Below are 21,836 nucleotides of genomic sequence, written 5' to 3' on the forward strand. Positions count from 1 at the left end.
GAAGGGAAGGAGGAGTCCTTGGTTTGGCCGACCCCTTCTCCTTGGAGTAGGGGGCAAGGCTGCCTCCTCTCCTCTCCTCCTATATATACTAGAGGTTTTGAGGGTTTTGAGACACAGAAATCAGCCACGGCTCCATCTCTCTCTCTAGATCTATTTCTCCACTAGTTTTGTTCGACAGCGCTTAGGCGAAGACCTGATGGATTAGTTCACCACCACCACCACCACTCAGCCGTGCTGGAAACTCATCTACCTCTCCGCCCCTTTGCTGGTTCAAGAAGGCGGGGATCGTCATTGAGCTGTACGTGTGTTGAACGCGGAGGTGCCGTCCGTTCGGCACTAGACCGAGATGGATCGTGATTGGATCGCGGGACAGATCGTGATGATATCGCGGGACGGGCTGTGATTTGGATCGTGAAGATGTTTCACTACATCAACCGTGTTATATACGCTCCTGCTTAGTGATCTACAAGGGTATGTAGATTCACTCTCCCCTCTCATAGATTATCATCACTATGGATAGGTATTGTGTGTGCGTAGGAATTTTTTTGTTTCCCATGCTACGTTCCCCAACAGTGACATCATGAGTTAGGTTCATGCGTAGATGATATCTCGAGTAGAACACAAAAGAGTTTGTGGGAGTTGATGTTCAATTTGCTGCCCTCCTTAGTCTTTTCCTGATTCAATGACATCGTTGGATTGAAGCGGTCCGGACCAACTTTACTCCTACGTTTACGAGAGGCCGGTTTCATCAACTGACATGCAACTTGTTGCATAAAGATGACTGGCGGGTGTCTGTTTATTCAACTTTAGTTGAATCGGATTTGACCGAGGCGGTCCTTGGAGAAGGTTAAATAGCAATTTGCACATCACCGTTGTGGCTTTGCGTAAGTAAGATGCGATCATACTAGATACCAATAGCAGCCACGTAAAACATGCAACAACAAATTAGAGGATGTCTAACTTGTTTTTGCAGGGTATGCATGTGATGTGATATGGCCAAAGACATGATATGATATATATTGGATGTATGAGATGATCATGTTGTAATAGTTAAATATCGACTTGCACGTCGATGCTACGGCAACCGACATGAGCCATATGGTTGTCTTTAAACTAACATTTGTGCTTGTAGATTCTTTTACTATATCGCTAGGTTGTAGCTTTAGTAGTAATAGCATAGATAGCGCGACAACCTCGATGGCGACACGATGATGGAGATCATGTCGGTGCTTTGGTGATGGAGACCAAGAAACACAAGTTCATGGCCATATCATGTCACTAAAATTTCACTAAAATTTCAAAATAAAATTTCAAAATAAGGTGATATCTCACTAAAATTTCAAAATAAAATTGTGTTCTCCCCAACTATGCATCGTTGCGACAGTTCGTCGTTTCGAGACACCACGTGATGATCGGGTGTGATAGACTCAACGTTCACATATAACATTCACATACACGGTTATTCATTTAAAGAGAATAATGGTTACTCTGTTTAGTTGAATAATACCTTCAATGGTCTTGCACCTAAAATGAATGGTTTATTGAATCTCGATCGTCGTGATACACATGTTCATAATATTGTTGCCAAAAGATACAAAGTAGTAATGATAGTACCACTTACTTGTGGCACTGCCACTTGAGTCATATTGGTGTAAAACGCATGAAGAAGTTCCATGCTGGTGGATCTTTGGACTCACTCGTGTTTGAATCATTTGAGACATGCGAACCATGCCTATTGGTTCAAACGCATGAAGAAACTCCATGCACATGGATTGTTTAGACTCACTTGATTTTGAATCACTTGAGACATGCAAATCATGCCACTCGGGCAAGATGACTGAAGGCCTCGTTTTCAGTGAGATGGAACAAGAAAGTAACTTATTGGAAGTAATACATTTTGATGTATGCAGTCCAATGAGTACCGAGGCACGCGGTGGATATTGTTATGTTCTAACTTCACATATGATTTGAGTAGATACTAGTGTATTTGCTTGATAAAATGCATGTCTGAATTATTGAAAGGTTCAATTACTTTCAGAGTGAAGTTGAAGATCGTCGTGACAAGAGGATAAAATGTCTACGATATGATCATAGAGATGAATATCTGAGTCGCGAGTTTGGTACACAATTAAGACAATGTGAAAATTGTTTCACAACTCATGCCGCCTAGAACACCATAGTGTGATGGTGTGTCCGAAGGTCGTAGCCGCGCCCTGTTGGATATGGTGTATACTATGATGTCTCTTATCGAATTATCACTATCGTTTTTTGGGTTAGGCATTAGAGACAAACGCATTCACTTTAAATAGGGCACAACGTAATTCCATTGAGATGACACCGTATGAACTATGGTCTGGAGAAACCTAAGTTGTCGTTTCTTAAAAGTTTGGGGCTGCGACGCTTATGTGAAATAGTTTCAGCCTGATAAGCTCGAAACCAAAGCGGATAAATGCATCTTCATAGGATACCCAAAACAGTTGGGTACATCTCCTATCTCAGATCCAGAAGCAAAGTGTTTGTTTCTAGAAACAGGTCCTTTCTCAAAAAATTGTTTCTCTCGAAAGAATTGAGTGGGAGGATGGTGGAAACTTGATGAGGTTATTGAACAGTCACTTCAACCAGTGTGCAGCAAGACACGGGAAGTTGCTCCTGTGACGCCTACGCGAGTTGAAGTGGAAACTGATGATAGTGATCATTAAGCTTCGGATCAAGTTACTACAAACCTCGTAGGTCGACAAGGTCACGCACTGCTACAAAGTGGTACGGTAACCCTGTCTTGGAGGTCATGTTGTTGGACAACAATGAACCTACAAGCTATGGAGAAGTGATGGTGGACCCGGATTCTGACAAATGGCTCGAGGCCATGAAATCCGAGAGAGGATCCATGTATGAAAACAAAGTGTGGACTTTGGAAGAACTACTTGATGGTCGTAAGACTGTTAAGTACAGATGGATCTTTAAAAAGAAGAGAAGCGGTGATGGTGAAAAGTCACCATTAAGAAAGCTCGACATGTCGCAAAGATGTTTTCAACAAGTTCAAAGACTTGACTATGATGAGACTTTCTCATTCGTAGCGATGCTAAAAGTCTATTGGAATTATGTTAGCAGTTGCCGCATTATTTATGAAATCTTGCAGATAGGATAGCAAAACATTGTTTCCTCGACGATTTTCTTGGGGAAAGGTTGTATGTGATACAACCAGAAGGTTTTGTCGATCCTAATAATGCTAACAAGTATGCAAGCTCCAGAGATCCTTCTATGGACTGGAGCAAGCATCTCGGAGTTGGAATATACGCTTTGATGAGATGATCAAATATTTTGGGTTTATACAAGGTTTGTGAGAAACTTGTATTTCCAAAGAAGTGAGTGGGAGCACTATAGAAATTCTGGTTAGAATATGTGATTGGCATATTGTTGATCGGAAATAATATAGAATTTATGGAAAACATAAAGTGTTGTTTGAAGGGAGTTTTTAAAGGAAAACCTGGATAGAGCTACTTGAACATTGAGCATCAAGATCTATAGAGATAGATCAAAACGCTTAATAGAACTTTGAATGAAATGCATGCCTTGACAAGTTTTTGAAGGAGTTCAAAATAGATCAGCAAAGGAGGAGTTCTTAGTTGTATTGTAAGGTGTGAATTTGAGTAAGACTCAAAGCCCGACCACGGCAGAAGAAAGAGAAAGGACGAAGATCGTCCCCTATGCATTAGCCGTAGGCTCTATAGTATGCAATGATGTGTACCGCATCTTATGTGTGCCTTGCCATGAATCTGTCAAGGGGTACGAAAGTGATCCAGGAGTGGATTACTGGACATCGGTCAAAGGTTATCCTTAGTAACTAGTGGACTAAGGATTTTTTTCTCGGTTATGGAGGTGATAAAAGAGTTCGTCGTAAAGGGTCACGTCGATGCAAGCTTTGACACTAATCCGAATAACTAGGAGTAGTAAACCGGATTCGTATAGTAGAGCAATCATTTGGAGTAGTTCCAAATGGCGCGCGGTAGCAACATCTATAGGATGACATAGAGATTTGTAAAGCACACACGTATCTGAAAGGTTCAGACCCGTTGACTAAAAACCTCTCTCACAAGCAAGACATGATCGAACCCCATAACTATATGGGTGTTAGATTCATTACAATTACATAGTGATGTGAACTGGATTATTGACTCTAATGCAAGTGGGAGACTGTTGGAAATATGCCCTAGAGGCAATACTAAATTGGTTATTATTATATATTTTTGTTCATATTAACCGTTTATTATCCATGCTAGAATTGTATTGATTATAAACTCAAATACATGTGTGGATACATAGACAACACACTGTCCCTAGTGAGCCTCTAGTTGACTAGCTCGTTGATCAAAGATGGTCAAGGTTTCCTAGTCATAGAAATGTGTTGTCACTTGATAAGGGGATCACATCGTTAGGAGAATGATGTGATGGAGAAGACCCAAACTATGAACATAGCATATGATCGTGTCAATTTATTGCTACTATTTTCTGCATGTCAATGTATCTGTCCCTATGACCATAAGATCATGCAACTCCCCGACACCGGAGGAATACCTTGTGTGTATCAAACGTCGCAACGTTACTGGGTGACCATAAATGTGCTCAGGGACGAAGCCAGGAAATAGACATAGGGGGGCAAGAACTAAAAACATCAAAATCTTTGGATACATAGTCACATAACTTAGTAAATATTGGAAGATATAAATAGTCAATGCATGTTTGTTGCTCCACGATAAGAATAAAAATTACATATCTATTAATTTGAAGCTGGATTTACGAGCACCAGTATCAAATATCTCAATAATATCGTCGGAGCTAAACTTGGCTGCTATTTCCCAGCTCAGCAGGCAACGACTTTGCTATTTCGTAGTGCAATGACGAAGAAAATCATCTCCCAATTTACTTCCAAGACGTGTCTTGACAAGTTTCATTGCGGAAAAAGGCTCGCTCTACTATTGCAGTTGACACCAGAAGAGTTATTACTAATTGTAACAACCTCTCAATCATAGGATAATCAAAAGACTTGCTAGTTTTAGTTATTCCTTTTGTCATATCAGCAAGTGATTTGCAATTTTTGATCTCTGGATGGTTAAATGTATCAAGCTGGAAATGCGGTAATTCACACTCCAACCGGTCTCTTTCTTGACTAGAAAAATCAGCAGGATATAATTTTTCCACTAGAGTGCATATCTTTGACTTGTCGAAGGCATCATGTCTAGGGTCCAATGATGAACAAAGATCTAGAAGCTCCGTAACTTGAGAACTGAATCGATCATTCAACTCTATCACTTGTTGATCTATTGCAACATTAAACACGTCTACTTTGTAATGATGGATAACGATGGTGTTGTCATGCTTATTTCTTGATTTTGTTACATCAACATACCTATAATTGTAATATATATGAAAAACATGAATTAGTTGCATGATTTAGACAATAATGAGTAAGTTTGTAAGTGACTAAATCTCTACATTGGAATTTAATGAACATAGAGATAGGGAAAGAGACATACCTTTGATCCATGTTCGGGATATCAATCTCATGTTTCACACAAAATGATTTCACATCTTCAAAAAGGCTTTCCCATCCATCTTCTCCCAGCTCAGCAGGCAACGACTTTGTGTTAGAAACACAATCCAGTGCATTAGCAATATCCAAACTTTTATTTTGAAGTTTAACACACAAGATATCCGTGATTTTCATAATTCTTTCCATTAGGTGCAGAATGAAGACAAAATCAAATGTGTTTAATATCTTCAGGGCACCCGCAGCGTCTCCTCTTGAATTCCTTGTAGCCGAGCGATCAGTTGCTACACTTCTTAGAACTGAAACAGTTGCGGCAAACATCTTCAGCAAACTTTTGATTGACTTATAGTGTGAACTCCATCTTGTGTCCCCGACCCTTGGTAAAGATCCTATTTGATTAGCCCCTCTTCCAGTGTCAAGCTCTCCCAATTCAATCTCTCTAGCAATTTCAGCTGCCTGGTTTTCTAGTAACTCATTATTACGTTTGGGAGATGCACTAACTGTATTCACAACAAAATTTGCATGTTGGAAAAAATTGTGAACCTCATTTACCTCCCTTGAAGCGGCAACCAAAGCCAATTGGAGTTGATGAGCTAGACAATGGATATAATAAGCATAAGGACACTCTTGGAGAATTAGAGCCTTTAGCCCATTCCACTCCCCTCTCATATTGCTTGCTCCATCGTACCCTTGGCCTCTAATATCTTGCACATTCAATCCATTATCAACGACAATGGTATTATTCTTGAGAGTCAAAGCACAAGTGTCACTAACATGAACAAGATCAAGGAAACGCTCCCTTATCAACCCTTCTATGTTCACAAACCGAAGAACTATGGCCATCTGCTCTTTTTTAGACTCATCCCGACATTCATCAACCAGTATTGCAAACTTGTTATTACCCATTTCTTCTTTAATTGAGGTTTGCACTTTTCGTGAAATTATGCTAGCAATTTCCTTCTGAATAGTAGAGGAGGTGTACTTTGCATTTCTAGGAGCATTCTTTACAACTTCTTGTACATCCTTATTATAAGAAGCCAAAAGCTTAATCATTTCCTTAAAATTACCTTGATTCTTGGAATCCTCAGATTCATCGTTTCCGCTAAATGGACATGCTTGGAACATTAACCATGTGATGCAATCAATACAGAATAATTACTAGACATAACGCATTAAGAAAATTGTCTTAAATTAAGTATTTGTTGCTTACCTCATGGCATCAATAGAAGTCTTAAGCCTCAGTCTTGCATCAAGAACCATTTGCTTAGTTTGCTTTTTCATCACCTTGTCAATATGAGTTGGATTAGTTTTCAGATTTTCGTAACACCGAACTGCAAAGTTATGAGCCGAGCTGGGAGTGGTGCCTATATGTTTGAGAAAAGCACATTCTTTTCCATTGTTAACTTTCTTCCACTTATCAAATTCTTTGACAGTGAATGTGTCCGAACCACACTTCCCAACTGGCTTCTTCGAAAAGAGAAAACAAGGCAAGCAATCACTACTGGAATCAGAGATTTTGCCGTCTGCCTATTCTTTGCCGTCAGCTACTCTTTGCCATCAGTTTCAGCAAAACTGATGGCAAAGAACTCGCTGATGGCAAAGAAGGTCTTTGCCAGCAGTCACCTCTTTGCCGTCCGCGGTAGACGGCAAAGAAGGGGCCAGCAGACGGCAAAGAAGCTCATCTGGCCGGGGGAACCTTAGGTCAACCTACTCCCTTCTTTGCCGTCTGCTGGCGCCTTCTTTGCCGTCTGCCAGCAGACGGCAAAGAGTATAGACCCCTTTGCCGTGTGCCAGCAGACGACAAAGATCTTGAATCTAGTAACGGCTGTCCCGCCCCCACCGCGGCCCTCTCTCTCTCTCAAATGGCCCCTCCCTCTCTCTCTCTCCTCCCCCGACGCCCAACGCCGCCAGCACTGTCGCCCAGCCACCCCCGGCGCCGCCCCGAAGCCCCACAACCCCCCCGGCGCCCCCTGGTGCCGCCCCTCAAGCCCCACCGCCGGCGCCCCGTGGTGCCCCTGGTGCGCCCCCGCTGCCCCACCCCCGGCGCCCCTGGTGCCGCCGCCGCAGCCCCACCGCCGGCGCTGCCGGCCCAGCCACTGCCCCGCAGGCCTCGGCGCCGCCCCCGCAGCCCCACTGCCGGTAAGCCCATCCACCCCCGCCCCCTTGATTTTTTATTTTTTGGTATTTAGTTCTTTGGAATTAGATTATAACTACCGGCATGATTTTTTATTGTTGTTGTAGTAGTTGTTCTTGTTATTGTAGTTGTTGTGGCATATATAGTTTAGTTGGTAGGTTAGTTAATTAGTAGTTTTAGTGGTAATTTAGTTAGTTGGTAGATTTAGTTAGTTAATTAGTAGATTTAGTTGGTAGGTTAGTGGTAGATTTTGTTTTGTTATTTAGTGGTAGCTAGATTATTTTTTAGTTACTTAGTGGTAGATTCTGTTTTTTTTGCTGTTTAGTGCTATCTAGGTTTAGCGATAGGTTTAGTTAGCTTGGTTAGTTAGGTTAGTTAGTTAGTTAGCTTACTAGAAAGAATAGGAAGAAGAAGAAGAAGAGGAGGAGGAGGAGAAGAGGAGAAGAGGAGGAGGAGGAGGAGGAGAAGAAGAAGAAGAATAGGAGGAGGAGAAGAAGAGGAGAAGGAGGAGCAGAAGAGGAGAAGAAGAATAGGAAGAAGAAGAAGAGGAGGAAGAGGAGAAGAGGAGGAGGAGGAGGAGAAGAAGAAGAAGAAGAATAGGAAGAAGAAGAAGAATAATAGGAGGAGGAGAAGACAAAAAGAAGATCACATGTTTGGTATTTAGTTTTTTGGAATTAATTAGTCCATTTAGCTCCAAAATACCATAATAAGCTCAAAATGGCACAAGAACCTTGGTTAGCTCATGAATATTATCTACTTAGCTTGTTTTCCTCTAAAATGACATAATTGGAACATTTAGCTCAAAAAAGACATAATTAGGTAATTTAGCTCCAACAAGAGGAGAAGAGGAGAAGAAATAGGCAAAATGAAAAGATAGAAGAAGAAGAAGAAGAGAAGAAGAAGGAGAAGGAGGAGGAGGAGGAGAAGGAGGAGGAGGAGGAGGATGAGAAGGCCAAGGACCTTCTAGTCCTTCTCCTCCTCCTCCTTCTCATCCTCCTCCTCCTTGATTTCTTCTTCTTCTCCTCCTCCTCCTCTTTCTTCTCCTCTTTCATATTATCCTTGCAATTGCTTTAATTTCCCCAACAATGACATAATTAGTCCATTTAGCTCCAAAATACCATAATAAGCTCAAAATGGCATAAGAACCTTGGTTAGCTCATTAATATTATATACTTAGCTTGTTTTTCCTCTAAAATGGGATAATTAGCCCATTTAGCTCAAAAAAGACATAATTAGGTAATTTAGCTCCAACAAGAGGAGAAGAGGAGAAGAAATAGGCAAAATGAAAAGAAAGAAGAAGAAGAAGAAGAAGAAGAGAAGAAGGAGAAGGAGGAGGAGGAGGAGGAGAAGGCCAAGGACCTTCTATCCTTCTCCTCCTCCTCCTTCTCCTCCTCCTCCTCCTTCTTGATTTCTCCTCCTTCTCCTCCTCCTCCTCCTCTTTCTTATCCTCTTTCATATTATCCTTGCTTTAATTAACCCAACAATGACATAATTAGCCCATTTAGCTCCAAAATACCATAATAAGCTCAAAATGGCACAAGAACCTTGGTTAGCTCATGAATATTATATACTTAGCTTGTTTTACTCTAAAATGACATAATTGGAATATTTGTGTTGATCAAAGGATTTACATGTGATAGTTGTCTCGTCGCTGTGAGGTATGTTGTGCGAAGACCTGCCTGTGCGTTGTACGAGCTCCGCCCCTGCATTCGTGGGTCAGTACAAATTTCATCTCCTCCCCGCCCCCCTTCATTTATTGTGGCTCGGTTTCCGGATGAAACTTTCTAGATTTAGGTAATTCAATTAATTTATCAGTATGCGTGACCAGTATGCGTCTCCCATTCGAAAGGGCGACATCTGTAAATATGCATGTCTTTGCATATTTATAACCGCCATCCTTTTGAATTGTCCAACATTATCCATGGACAGCCCGAGTATGTGTAGATTGGGTTCATTTTCCCGTATGCTGTGCTCTGGATCCGATGCGGAATTTCGTCAGTGCCTCCCTGTTGTTCTCTGGATGCACATCCTCTCTGTTTATTGCGGAGACGTGTATCAGGAGAACAACGGGGATGTGCTGCCGAAATTTTGCGTTGGATCCGGAGCAGAGCATGGGAAAACGAACCCAATCTACACATACTCGGGTGGGATTAGGACCTATCTTTACCTATTAGCGTGTAGGTTGCCTGGACGTAATAAAAATGGCGAACCTGATTAACCGATGAATATAAATGCTAAATTATATATAAATATATTTCTTCTGTCTTTAGTAGCTACGCAAGATGAGTGATCGTGCGTGGATGTATACCGGTCACCCTAGTCAGAAAGAGATGACGAAAGAATGGTTTTTAAAAACAAAGGAATTTGTGAAAGCCGCATTCGCAAATGGCCAGGAAAGAAACTATTACCCCTGTCCTGGATGCGACAACTATAAAAAGACGACAGAGGTTGTAATGATTAAACACCTGCAGAGGAGGGGTTTTAAGCCTAATTATACGGTGTGGACATTTCATGGTGAGTCTATACAACGCACAAGAGCTGAGGTGGTCCGTCGTCGCACGGACGAGCATGGTACTGGGATCGAAGACATGGTGCAAGACTTTGATGATGCTCGGGATTCGGAAGATGAGATGGAGGAATCTGCAAAGGCCTTTTATGAAATGTTGGAGTCTTCAAAACGTCCTCTCCATGAGCACACTGAGCTCTGTCAGCTGGATGCAATTGCACAAGTAATGGCTCTGAAGGCTCAGTTCAACTTGGGAAGAGAATGCTACGACGCGATGATGACACTATTTGGACGTTTCCTACCCAAAGGCCATGTCATGCCTTCAAACATGTACCAGTCGGACAAAATACTTCGTGTACTTAAGATGCCCTATGAGAAGATAGATGCATGTGAGAAAGGATGTGTCTTATTTAGGAAGGAGTATGCACACTTGGACTATTGTCCCAATTGCGAGTCTTGCAGGTATCTTCTGGTAGACAACGGTATGGGTGAGAAGAGGCAGACCAAAATCGCAGTTAGTGTTCTTCGGTATATGCCAATCGTACCAAGACTTCAACGTCTTTTCATGGTCGAAGAGACAGCCAGACAGATGACATGGCACAAATTGGGCAAAAGAACCGAACTAGATGCGGATGGGAATAAGATGATGGTACACACATCGGATGGGGAAGCGTGGAAACATTTCGATGGATTGCATCAGGATAAAGCGGCAGATCCAAGGAATCCTCGAGTCTGCGCCGCCACGGATGGTTTTATTCCCTTCGGCATGACGACAACCCAATACAGTTGTTGGCCTATATTTGTCATTCCACTCAATCTCCCCCCCCCCCCGGGCAGATTATGCAAAGAAAGAACATATTTCTGACGTTGATAATTCCAGGGCCCAATTATCCGGGGAAGAATATGAATGTGTACCTGCAACCGCTTAAGGATGAATTGGAAGAAGCTTGGGAAAATGGGGTCAAGACATACGATGCCGCTAGAAAAGAAAACTTCAAAATGCATGTGTGGTACATATACTCTATGCATGACTTGCCAGCGTATGCGCTATTCTCTGGATGGTGTGTGCATGGAAGGTTACCGTGCCCCCAATGCAAGGCAGCTCTTCAGTTTCATTGGTTGCAGGAGGGTCGAAAGTATTCTTGCTTTGACTTGCATAGACAGTTCCTCGATCCTGACCATCAGTTCAGAAAAGACAAGAAGAACTTTACCAAAGGTAAAGTTGTCAAAAACTTGGCACCACCTGCGTTCACAGGCCAACAGATCCTGTATCAGTTAAACGCCCTCGAGCTTGATCCAGAGCGTCCAGGGTATTTCAAGGGGTATAATTCAAAACATGCCTGGACTCACAAGCCATGCTTGTGGGATCTGCCTTACTTCAAAGACCTCCTTCTTCCACACAATATCGACATGATGCACACTGAAAAGAATATCGGAGAGGCTATTTTTGGTACATTGTTCGACATAGATGGGAAGACAAAGGATAATATTAAGGCTAGAGTCGATCAAGAGACACTATGTCATAGACCGTTACAAAACATGCGAGAAGGCAAAGGAAAGCAAAAGTGGTCGAAGCCAAAGGCCTGGTTCAATCTTGGAAGGCCAGCTATGAGGGAAATTATCTTGTGGGTGAAAATGCACTTGATGTTCCCCGATGGGTATGCAGCGAATCTAAAGAGGGGAGCGAGTCTTGAAAAATTAAAAATCTTTGGTCTCAAGAGTCATGATTGGCACATATGGCTAGAGCGGGTAATGTCGGTGATGTTACGTGGCTTTATTCCTGAGGATGAATGGCTAGTACTGGCGGAGCTGAGCTATTTCTTCCGTGTTCTTTGTGCGAAAGAATTTTCGCCTGGCGTGGTAGAAGACATGGAGGAGTTTTCACCGGAGTTGTTGTGCAAGTTAGAGAAGATCTTTCCACCGGGCTTCTTTAATCCAATGCAGCATTTGATTTTACATCTACCGACCGAGGCAAGATTGGGTGGGCCCGTGCAAGATCGTTGGTGCTATGCAACTGAGAGGATGCAGAAGACCCTTCGAGCTAAATGTAAAAATAAGCGTAGAATTGAAGCATCGATGGCTGAGGCATTCATTACTGAGGAGGTGGCAAACTTTGTGACATCACACTACGAAGCCAAAAATCATCATTTGCATAATCCGAAGCCTCGGCACAATGATGGAAACCCTAAAAAAGGTGGGTCCAACCTCAGCCTATTCAAAGGGAAGCTCGCACCAGCCGGTGCTTCAAAACCAATAACGTTGGATATCGAAGAATGGCGGAACATTTCGTTGTATATCTTCAACAACCTAACAGAAGTGCGGCCGTACATCGAGTGAGTTCTTGGCACATTTTCCCGTAACTTCTAATTCATTTGAACTGCTCTTATTCCCGGATATTTCAAACAGCCGTTACGTCGTCAAATTCTCGGATGGAGCGGTGATCGAAAATGATTCCGTCGAAGAGTATGAGCTTCTGTCAAAGACAGGAGGCGGCTATCCCGGTTTCATCTCTTGGTTCAAACAAATGGTAATTATCAATAATGGACCATTTCATTCTTGGTCTAACTTGCGGCTAATGCAACAACCGTTTCGTATTAAACTTGTAGGCTAATTCAGAGTCTATGGACGCCGAATTGAGACAAGTCGCTAATGGTTTTGACTATAAGGTCCGTTCATTTGAGAAATACAACATCAACGGATCTCTTTCGTACCTTTGGCAAAGAGCTATCTATGCCCGACCGGAAATCTACAAATTGTGGTGTCTCTGCTATCGGTGAAGGTGTTATCGAGTATTATGGAAGAGTTGAAGCAATTTATGAACTTCAATTCTATGGTGAAAACCCACCAAACGTCGTAGTCTTCAAATGTTATTGGTTCCAGCCGAAAAAGACTAGAAGGACTCGTGAACATATAGGACTAGTCGAAATCAATCCAAACACCCATTTAGATGCTCCCGATGTCTATATTATGGCTCAACAGGCGACCCAAGTTTTCTATCTACCGTGGGCATGCCAAACGGATAAGAATCTGGAAGGTTGGTATGTTGTTTATGAAGTGCCGCCACATGTGAGACCACCTCTCCCAAATGAACAGGATTATGAACCTCACATTAACCCAGACACATATGATGGAGAATTCTTCCAAGAAGCACGTCTTTCCAAGAAACGTTTCAAGAACCGCCATGCTTCATCCAAGAACATGGAAGTAGACAGCGACAATGAATCCGACTCCAGCCCTGAGCCGGAACCAGAAGACCTGGAACTCGTAGAGGTTACTGATGCGGATGACCTGTCAATGCTTCAACGATCAAAGGAAGGCCTTTCACAACTTCACGCCGTTGAACCCGATGAGCATGTCATTCATGAAGACATGTGTGATAGTGATGATGATGATGCATTTATTGATGATGATTATTAGTTTGTAAGATTCACAACTTAAATTATATATATTTTAATCTTTATTATTCATGTACATATTATTATTCATGTCATTCATTCAATTTTTTTATGTTGTACTAATTTCTTTCAATCTTTATCATGGCAGGTGTTGAAAGATGGTGGGCGCGGGTCCAGAGCGCTTGACGGGTTCTTCCCAGGCGCCCCGCACGAGGGGTGGTACTTCCCTTACACCCCTATGTCTCCGTAGAGCCTTGGCAGACAGTCTTTCAACACCAGCCGGGGGTTCTTCTTCGTCGGCGGCATTGCCCATTGGAGAGGTGCTGGTCGGGTAGGGAGGAAGGGGAAGGGTACAGGGAGAGGTGGTGGTCGCGGAAGATCCAGGAGGACTGTTGAGCCGTCCTCGCCACCACCACCAGCTCATTCACCCGAGCATAGGACTAGTATGGTCGACCCGTTTGCGGAGGAGGCTACGGGGACTCCAGTCCAGGAGCCTGGTGTTCACGGGCATTCGTCCCATGAGACTCCGGTCCAGGAGCAGCCTCGGGTCGAGGTGCATTCGGCCCAGGAGCAGCCGGAGGAGACTACGGTTCCGGAGGCTTCACCCGACGTGGAGAGGGCCGGATGGGAGCCTTGGCTGGATCGTACCGAGTTGCCGGATTGGATCGAGGGTCCGGGTGGCTCAGGGGGCGGGGATGAGTTTACGGATAGTGAGGGCGATGTGCAGGTGGACGGGGCCACCGTGTACAAGCGTGGTAGTACACGTCTCCCGGTCGCCCCGGCTACCCGCGAGCAAAGGCCGGTGATTAAACCTGAAGGAGATAGGTAAGTACATTTACCCTTTTTTAGCTTTTGCCTTCAAGTTTGTTAAAATATCTAATGCGCTGACCTTATCATACTGCAGGGGATGGGTACACCCTCTTGGAGTCCGCAGGCTGAACTCCGTCCTTGATGTGCTTTGCCGGACAAATTTCCCGGGGTTTGTCACGTTGCCTGGTGAGGGTCAGGTTCCTACACTAGGATTTACCTGGGAGCACTACCAGGCTGCGCAGGCCCCGCCGGAGGAGATTATAGATGGTGTCTTGTGCCACACGATGGCCGAGATGGTGATCAGGAGCTTTTGGGTAAACTATCCTTTTACAGAATCTAAAATTAACAATATACCTAATTATTGTACTAATCGGTGTTTTCACGTTTGATTGCAGACCTTCTATAGGTGTGAGGATGGATATGAGGAGGAGGCGGCCAGGGTTCTCGAGGTCGAGTGTAGGCGATTACTACAGAACTTGCGCCACGAGGCTCGGTCGCAGGCTATTCGAGATTACTACGCCACGCGTGGTATTAAGAAGGAGAAGAAGGATTGCCGCGGAAAGTTTCTGAAGAAGGAGCAATACATGAAGGTAATTACCTATTCTTAAGTCCTTCTACGTAGTTTTCTTGATTTCATTCATAGGCGTAGCGCTGAAAATTCTTTCTAATAACTTACAGGTGCCCCCGAGATGGTGTGCGGATAAGATGGATTGTTGGGAGGCGTTGGTTGATGAGTGGTGCACAGGCAGCTGGCGAGCCGTCCATGAGAATGCGAAGGATCGGCGTAGCCAAATGGTTGGTGTGCCACACCATCAAGGCAGCGCCAACTTACTTCAGTTTGGACGAAACTGGGTATGTGATTTGCTTCATGATTCATGCAATTCATTCTTGATGCTAATATTTTGTTCCTCTCTTTTAGGCGCATCACAGTAAGACTGAGATGCCACACTTGTACGACCTTTATGGCATGGCCCATACTACCTCGTACAAGAAGGCGAAGGCATTCTTTGAGCCTGACCTGGATGATCCCAGTAACTTCACCAACATATCATCCCACCAGAAGCTCGTGGCATACAGGGACGCGGGGAAGGCTACGAAAGGGGATGACTTTAACCCTAGCCAGGAACCTTTGGATCCAGAGCTGGTGATGATATCTGGTGGCGGGAGGCCCCATGGCTCGATAGCCATTGGAGATGGGATAATACGTTGTCCACTCACTCTTCCGGAGATCAAGGCGCGCCAGTCGAGCAGATGTCCTGAGATAACGCCTCGTCCACGGCCAGTCGAACTTGCCATCGAGGTTAGTTGTACGGACTAAGAACACTTTCATCCATTTCATTATGTGTGTCACCATAGATCATTACTGTGGTAACGAGGAATGGTTTTTCAGGCTGCTCTTCAGAAAGAGAGAGCGGCAAACCAGGCTGCTCTTGAGAAAGAGAGATTGGCAAGCCAGGCTGCTCTTCAGGCTGCTCTTGATGAGAGGGACCAGACCACGACACGATTGCTTGAGGAGGAGAGGGCCCGGAATGAGGCGGGTCAACGGGCCCTGTACGAGCTTTTTTTGGTATGTTTTTTTTCACATTAGCCAAATCATGTGTGTAATGTCTGTTTCAATACTAACTAATACGACCCACTCTTCAGGGTCTGTGCGAGAAGAGCGGTCAAGTCCCTCCGCCGATGCCCGTCTTCTCTTCGATTGGCACGGTGAGAATTATTATAAACTAGTATTAATAATTGAGTGTCATCATGCTAACTGAGACATTGCAAAATATCTTTTCTGCAGAATAACTCCCGAGCGGCATCGCACGACCCTTCTCCAGGGCAACCGTCTCCAAACGAAGCCGGCGCGAGCAACCGTGGTGTTTCTCCTCCTTGATGACCACTACGGTAAGTTTCTCCTCCAAACTTAGCTTGTTTTCCTCTAAAATGAGATAATTAGCTCATTTAGCTCGAAGAAGACATAATTAGGTAATTTAGCTCCAACAAGAGGAGAAGAAATAGGAAAAATGAAAAGAAAGAAGAAGAAGAAGAAGGAGGAGGAGGAGAAGGCCAGAAGGTCCTTGGCCTTCTCCTCCTCCTCCTTCTTCTTGATTTCTTCTTCTTCTCCTCCTCCTCCTCTTTCTTCTCCTCTTTCATATTATCCTTGCTTTAATTAACCCAACAATGACATAATTAGCCCATTTAGCTCCAAAATACCATAATAAGCTCAAAATGGCACAAGAACCTTGGTTAGCTCATGAATATTATATACTTAGCTTGTTTTCCTCTAAAATGACATAATTGGAACATTTAGCTCAAAAAAGACATAATTAGGTAATTTAGCTCCAACAAGAGGAGAAGAGGAGAAGAAATAGGCAAAATGAAAAGATAGAAGAAGAAGAAGAAGAAGAGAAGAAGAAGAAGAGAAGAAGAAGAAGAGAAGAAGGAGCAGGAGGAGGAGGAGGAGGAGGAGGAGGATGAGAAGGCCAAGGACCTTCTAGTCCTTCTCCTCCTCCTCCTCCTTGATTTCTTCTTCTTCTCCTCCTCCTCCTCTTTCTTCTCCTCTTTCATATTATCCTTGCAATTGCTTTAATTTCCCCAACAATGACATAATTAGTCCATTTAGCTCCAAAATACCATAATAAGCTCAAAATGGCATAAGAACCTTGGTTAGCTCATTAATATTATATACTTAGCTTGTTTTCCTCTAAAATGGGATAATTAGCCCATTTAGCTCAAAAAAGACATAATTAGGTAATTTAGCTCCAACAAGAGGAGAAGAGGATAATAAATAGGCAAAATGAAAAGAAAGAAGAAGAAGAAGAAGAAGAAGAAGAGAAGAAGGAGAAGGAGGAGGAGGAGGAGGAGGAGAAGGCCAAGGACCTTCTATCCTTCTCCTCCTCCTCCTCCTTCTTGATTTCTTCTTCTTCTCCTCCTCCTCCTCCTCTTTCTTATCCTCTTTCATATTATCCTTGCTTTAATTAACCCAACAATGACATAATTAGCCCATTTAGCTCCAAAATACCATAATAAGCTCAAAATGGCACAAGAACCTTGGTTAGCTCATGAATATTATATACTTAGCTTGTTTTCCTCTAAAATGACATAATTGGAATATTTAGCTCAAAAATAAGGAGAAGGAAGAAGAAGAAGAAGAAGAAGAAGAGAAGAAGGAGAAGGAGAAGAAGAAGAAGGAAGAGGAGAAGAAGAGAAGAAGAAGGATAAGGAGGAGAAGAAGAAGGAGAAGGAGCCCTCCTTCTTCTCCTTCTTCTTCTCTCCTCCTTATCCTTCTTCTTCTCTTCTTTTTTCTTCTTCTCCTCCTCCTTCTCCTTCTCCTTCCCCTTCCCCTCCTCCTCCTCCTCCTTCTTGTTTTTCTTCTCCTTGTTCTCTTCTTGCTTCTTCTCTTTCTTCTTAAATTTAGCTTATTTGTCATATATATGTTGTTGTTCTTCTTCTTCTGAATTTCTTATTCCCAGTTTGCAGATTGGATGTACTACATGCATGGAAGCTGGCGTTGGAGTGCTTTAGTTTCCGTTTTTATTTGAGTTGATGAACAATGTGTTGGTTCTTTGTATGTGTTGATGAACAATATATGTGCAACTATATGTATGTATATATGGATGAAACTTTGTATGTGTTGGTTCTTTTGATATATGGGATGTACGTTGATGAACAAATGGCATTGATGAGCTTTATATGTATATCATATATGTGTTGTGATCTATTTATGATATATGTGCTATGAATTATATGTATATGTGCTGTGAAATAGAAAAAATAAATAAATATGGGACAATATAGGCTCTTTGCCGTCTGCCAGCTGATGGCAAAGGCCTTTGCCGTCAGCCAGCCGACGGCAAAGGTGCCATGTGGCGCCCAGCTGTGCAACCTGGGCAGTAGCAGCTGGCCATATAGTCTCTTTGTCGTCTGCTTCCTGGGGGGCAGACGGCAAAGAAGAGGGCACAGAGGAGGAGGCAGACGGCAAAGAGTGGAGAGAGGGGGGAGGGGAGGACCCGGCAGACGGCAAAGATTGTCCTGGAGGCAGATGACAAAGATGGAGGGGAGGGGAGGGGAGAAGAAGGCAGACGACAAAGATCGACGGGGAGGCAGACGACAAAGATTCACGGGGAGGCAGACGGCAAAGGCTGCGTTAACCCCTAACGGAGGCAACGCCTGTCGGCTGCCGTCTCAAAGGCTTTGCCAACTGCTCCTAAGGAAAGCTGACGGCAAAGCTCTTTGCCGTCCGCTTTGGGGGGGCAGATGGCAAAGAAGGTCCTATGCCGTCGTAGGCTGACGCAGAAATTTTGCCGGCCGTGAGAATCTTTGCCGTCTGTGGTTTTGTCTTTGCCGTCAGGGATATTGTCTTTGCCGTCTGTGATGGCAGACGGCAAAGAAGGTGATTCCTGTAGTGAATAGGCACATTTTGTATCAGTCGAATATTCCAACCACCAAAAATTTGTGTACCAATCTTTTTGGAATTGCCGACGAACAACACTTCTTTCATTATATTCATAATTTCCAATTCGGGCTGATAGGCCCCCTCACATATATAAAAACGCCTAGCATCAACTTGCTTTTCTGGAGGGAGTTGCCAAATTTGAGGGCGCCTCCCTGGGTCTCGATCATATTTTGTGGTTATAACTGTAGCTTCTTCTGTAACTTCTGGCACTGGAACATCTTGAGCATCACCTTCAGCATGACTAGGGTTGTTCTCTTCGCTAGGTTGCACATCATTTGTATTAGCACCATCACCATGTTCACATGGCTGAGAGCTTGAACCAATTGGCTTGAAAAAAGTATGGATTGATTGAGCTCTCTTCCTCTTCATGTCTACAGAACACAATTGGACAATACAAAAAAAACTAATTAGATTTTAGTGTCTATATTCTTACAATTACATTCCAAGCAGGCCTGATTTCAAGACAGAGATTAATCTAATGTTGGTGCTGCAAAATAAACTGACCTTTCTTCCTTGTTTGATCGCTCAGCATTGTGGCCAGCCGGACGGAATACGCCGGGTCGCAGTTGTGCAGGATTGAAAACGAATGGATTGATAGAGCTCATAAGATACGTGTAATTGAAACCGGATGGAGTCATGGAGAGATTGAGTCATCGTCTCATTGAGATGTGCAGGCTCTGAAGGGTTTGTGATTATATTAATGATATTTGTGCGCTGGAAAATAACAATTACAGCTACAGGTCTGGTCTCTCCACGAACTGCTCACTCAATTATTTGTGCGCTGGAAAATTGTCTCACCTGAAGACTGATTGAGCCATGAGCGGATTCAGGCATTCAACATTTTCTTCATCTTGACCAGGTCTGCTGCTTGGAGTAGCACGACATGCCAAAAATGGCCCTGATCTTGACGACTTGACCAAACCAATCTCCTGCAAACCTGCTCACGAGTCACGACCGAACCTGCATACCTTCTCATGATCAAACCACATGCACACAATCTCACCGTCTCAGGAACGGATGGAGTCAGGCGGCCGGCGGCCGACGGCGGCGGCAGCGAGCAAGTTTTTCGGATCGCAATTCGCAAGAACGAGCGCTCCTTAGGTCGCGGCGTGACCGGCGTCGTGCGTATTACGTGCGTACGAGTATGAGGTCTGTTTCTTTTTCCTTTTGCTGATATATTTGGGCCTGTTGTGTACATGACTCTGGGCCTCTTGCCTATGGGAGCATGGGGGCAAGACAACTAAAAATTATATGCGTACGAAGGAAAATTTGGCTCCTAACTAATCGCTGTCAAGGGAAAACGAGATCGTTGGGGGGGGGATCTAGCCCCCCTTAAAATCGTTCTTGAATGTGCTCTACAGGTATCTCCGAAGGTGTCTGTTGGGTTGGCATGAATCAAGACTGGGATTTGTCACTCCGTATGACGGAGAGGTATCTCGGGGCCCACTCGGTAATATAACATCACAACAAGCCTTGCAAGCAATGTGACTAAGGAGTTGGTTACGTGATCTTGTATTACGGAACGAGTAAAGATACTTGCCGGTAACGAGATTGAACTAGGTATGGAGATACCGATGATCGAATATCGGGCAAGTAGCATACCGAAGGACAAAGGGAACATCATACGGGATTAACTGAATGCTTGAAATAGAGATTCAACCGATAGAACTCTTCGTAGAATATGTAGGAGACAATATGGACATCCAGGTCCCGCTATTGGTTATTGACCGGGGAGTGTCTCAGGTCATGTGTGCATAGTTCTCGAACCCGTAGGGTCTGTACACTTAGGTTTGGTGACGTTTCGGTATAGTTGAGTTATAGGTGTTGGTGATCGAAGGTTGTTCGGAGTCTCGGATGAGATTCTGAACGTCACGACGAGCTCCGGAGGTAAAGATTGATACACAGTAAGTCCTGTTTTGGTCAGCGGAAAGGTTTCGGGCTCATCGGTAGTGTACCGGGAGTGCCGGGAGGGTACCGGGGGACCACCGGGAGGGGTGTGACGATCCAAGGGCTTCATGGTCTGTGAGAGGAGGTGGACCAGACCTTGGTGGGCTGGCCAAAGCCTCCCCTAAAGGTCCATGCGGCTAGGAGTGGAGGGATAAGGCAATAAAGCTTAAAAGGAAAAGAGGAAGAGTCCTTCCAAGGGAGTCCACCTCCCTTAGCTTCGGCCAAACCTCTCCTCCTTGGAGGAGGGGCCAAGGCAGCCTTCCCTCTCCCTCCTCCTGTATATACTAGAGGTTTTGAGGGTTTTGAGACACATAAATCAGCCACGGCTCCCTCTCTCTCTTTGGATATGTTTCTCCTCTAGTCTAGTTCGGCAGTACTTAGGCGAAGCCCTGCTGGATTAGTTCACCACCACCACCACCACCACGCGCGCCGTGCTGGAGAACTCATCTACCTCTCCACCCCATCTTGCTAGTTCAAGAAGGCGGGATCGTCATCGAGCTGTACGTGTGCTGAACGCGGAGGTGTCATCTGTTTGACACTAGATCGGGATGGGTCGTGATGGGATCGCGGGACGGGTTGTGATTTGGATCGCGAAGATGTTTCACTACATCAACCGCGTTATATACGCTCCCGCTTAGCGATCTACAAGGGCATGTGGATCTGACCTCCCTCTCGTAGATGATCATCACCATGATAGGTCTTCGTGTGCGTAGGATTTTTTTTGTTTCCATACTACGTTCCCCAACAATGCCATCATAAGATGGGTTCATGCGTAGATGATATCTCGAGTAGAACACAAAAGAGTTTGTAGGCGTTAATGTTCAATTTGCTGCCCTCCTTAGTCTTTTCTTGATTCGGTGGCATTGTTGGATTGAAGCGGCCCAGACCAACTTTACTCGTACGCTTACGAGAGACCGGTTTCGTCAACCGACATGCAACTTGTTGCATAAAGATGACTGGCGGGTGTCTGTTTCTTCAACTTTAGTTGAATCGGATTTAACCGAGGCGGTCCTCGGAGAAGGTTAAATAGCAATTTGCATATCACCCTTGTGGTTTGG

Source organism: Hordeum vulgare, chromosome 7H (assembly GCF_904849725.1).
Source record: "Hordeum vulgare subsp. vulgare chromosome 7H, MorexV3_pseudomolecules_assembly, whole genome shotgun sequence".
In the NCBI taxonomy this organism is placed as follows: domain Eukaryota; kingdom Viridiplantae; phylum Streptophyta; class Magnoliopsida; order Poales; family Poaceae; genus Hordeum; species Hordeum vulgare.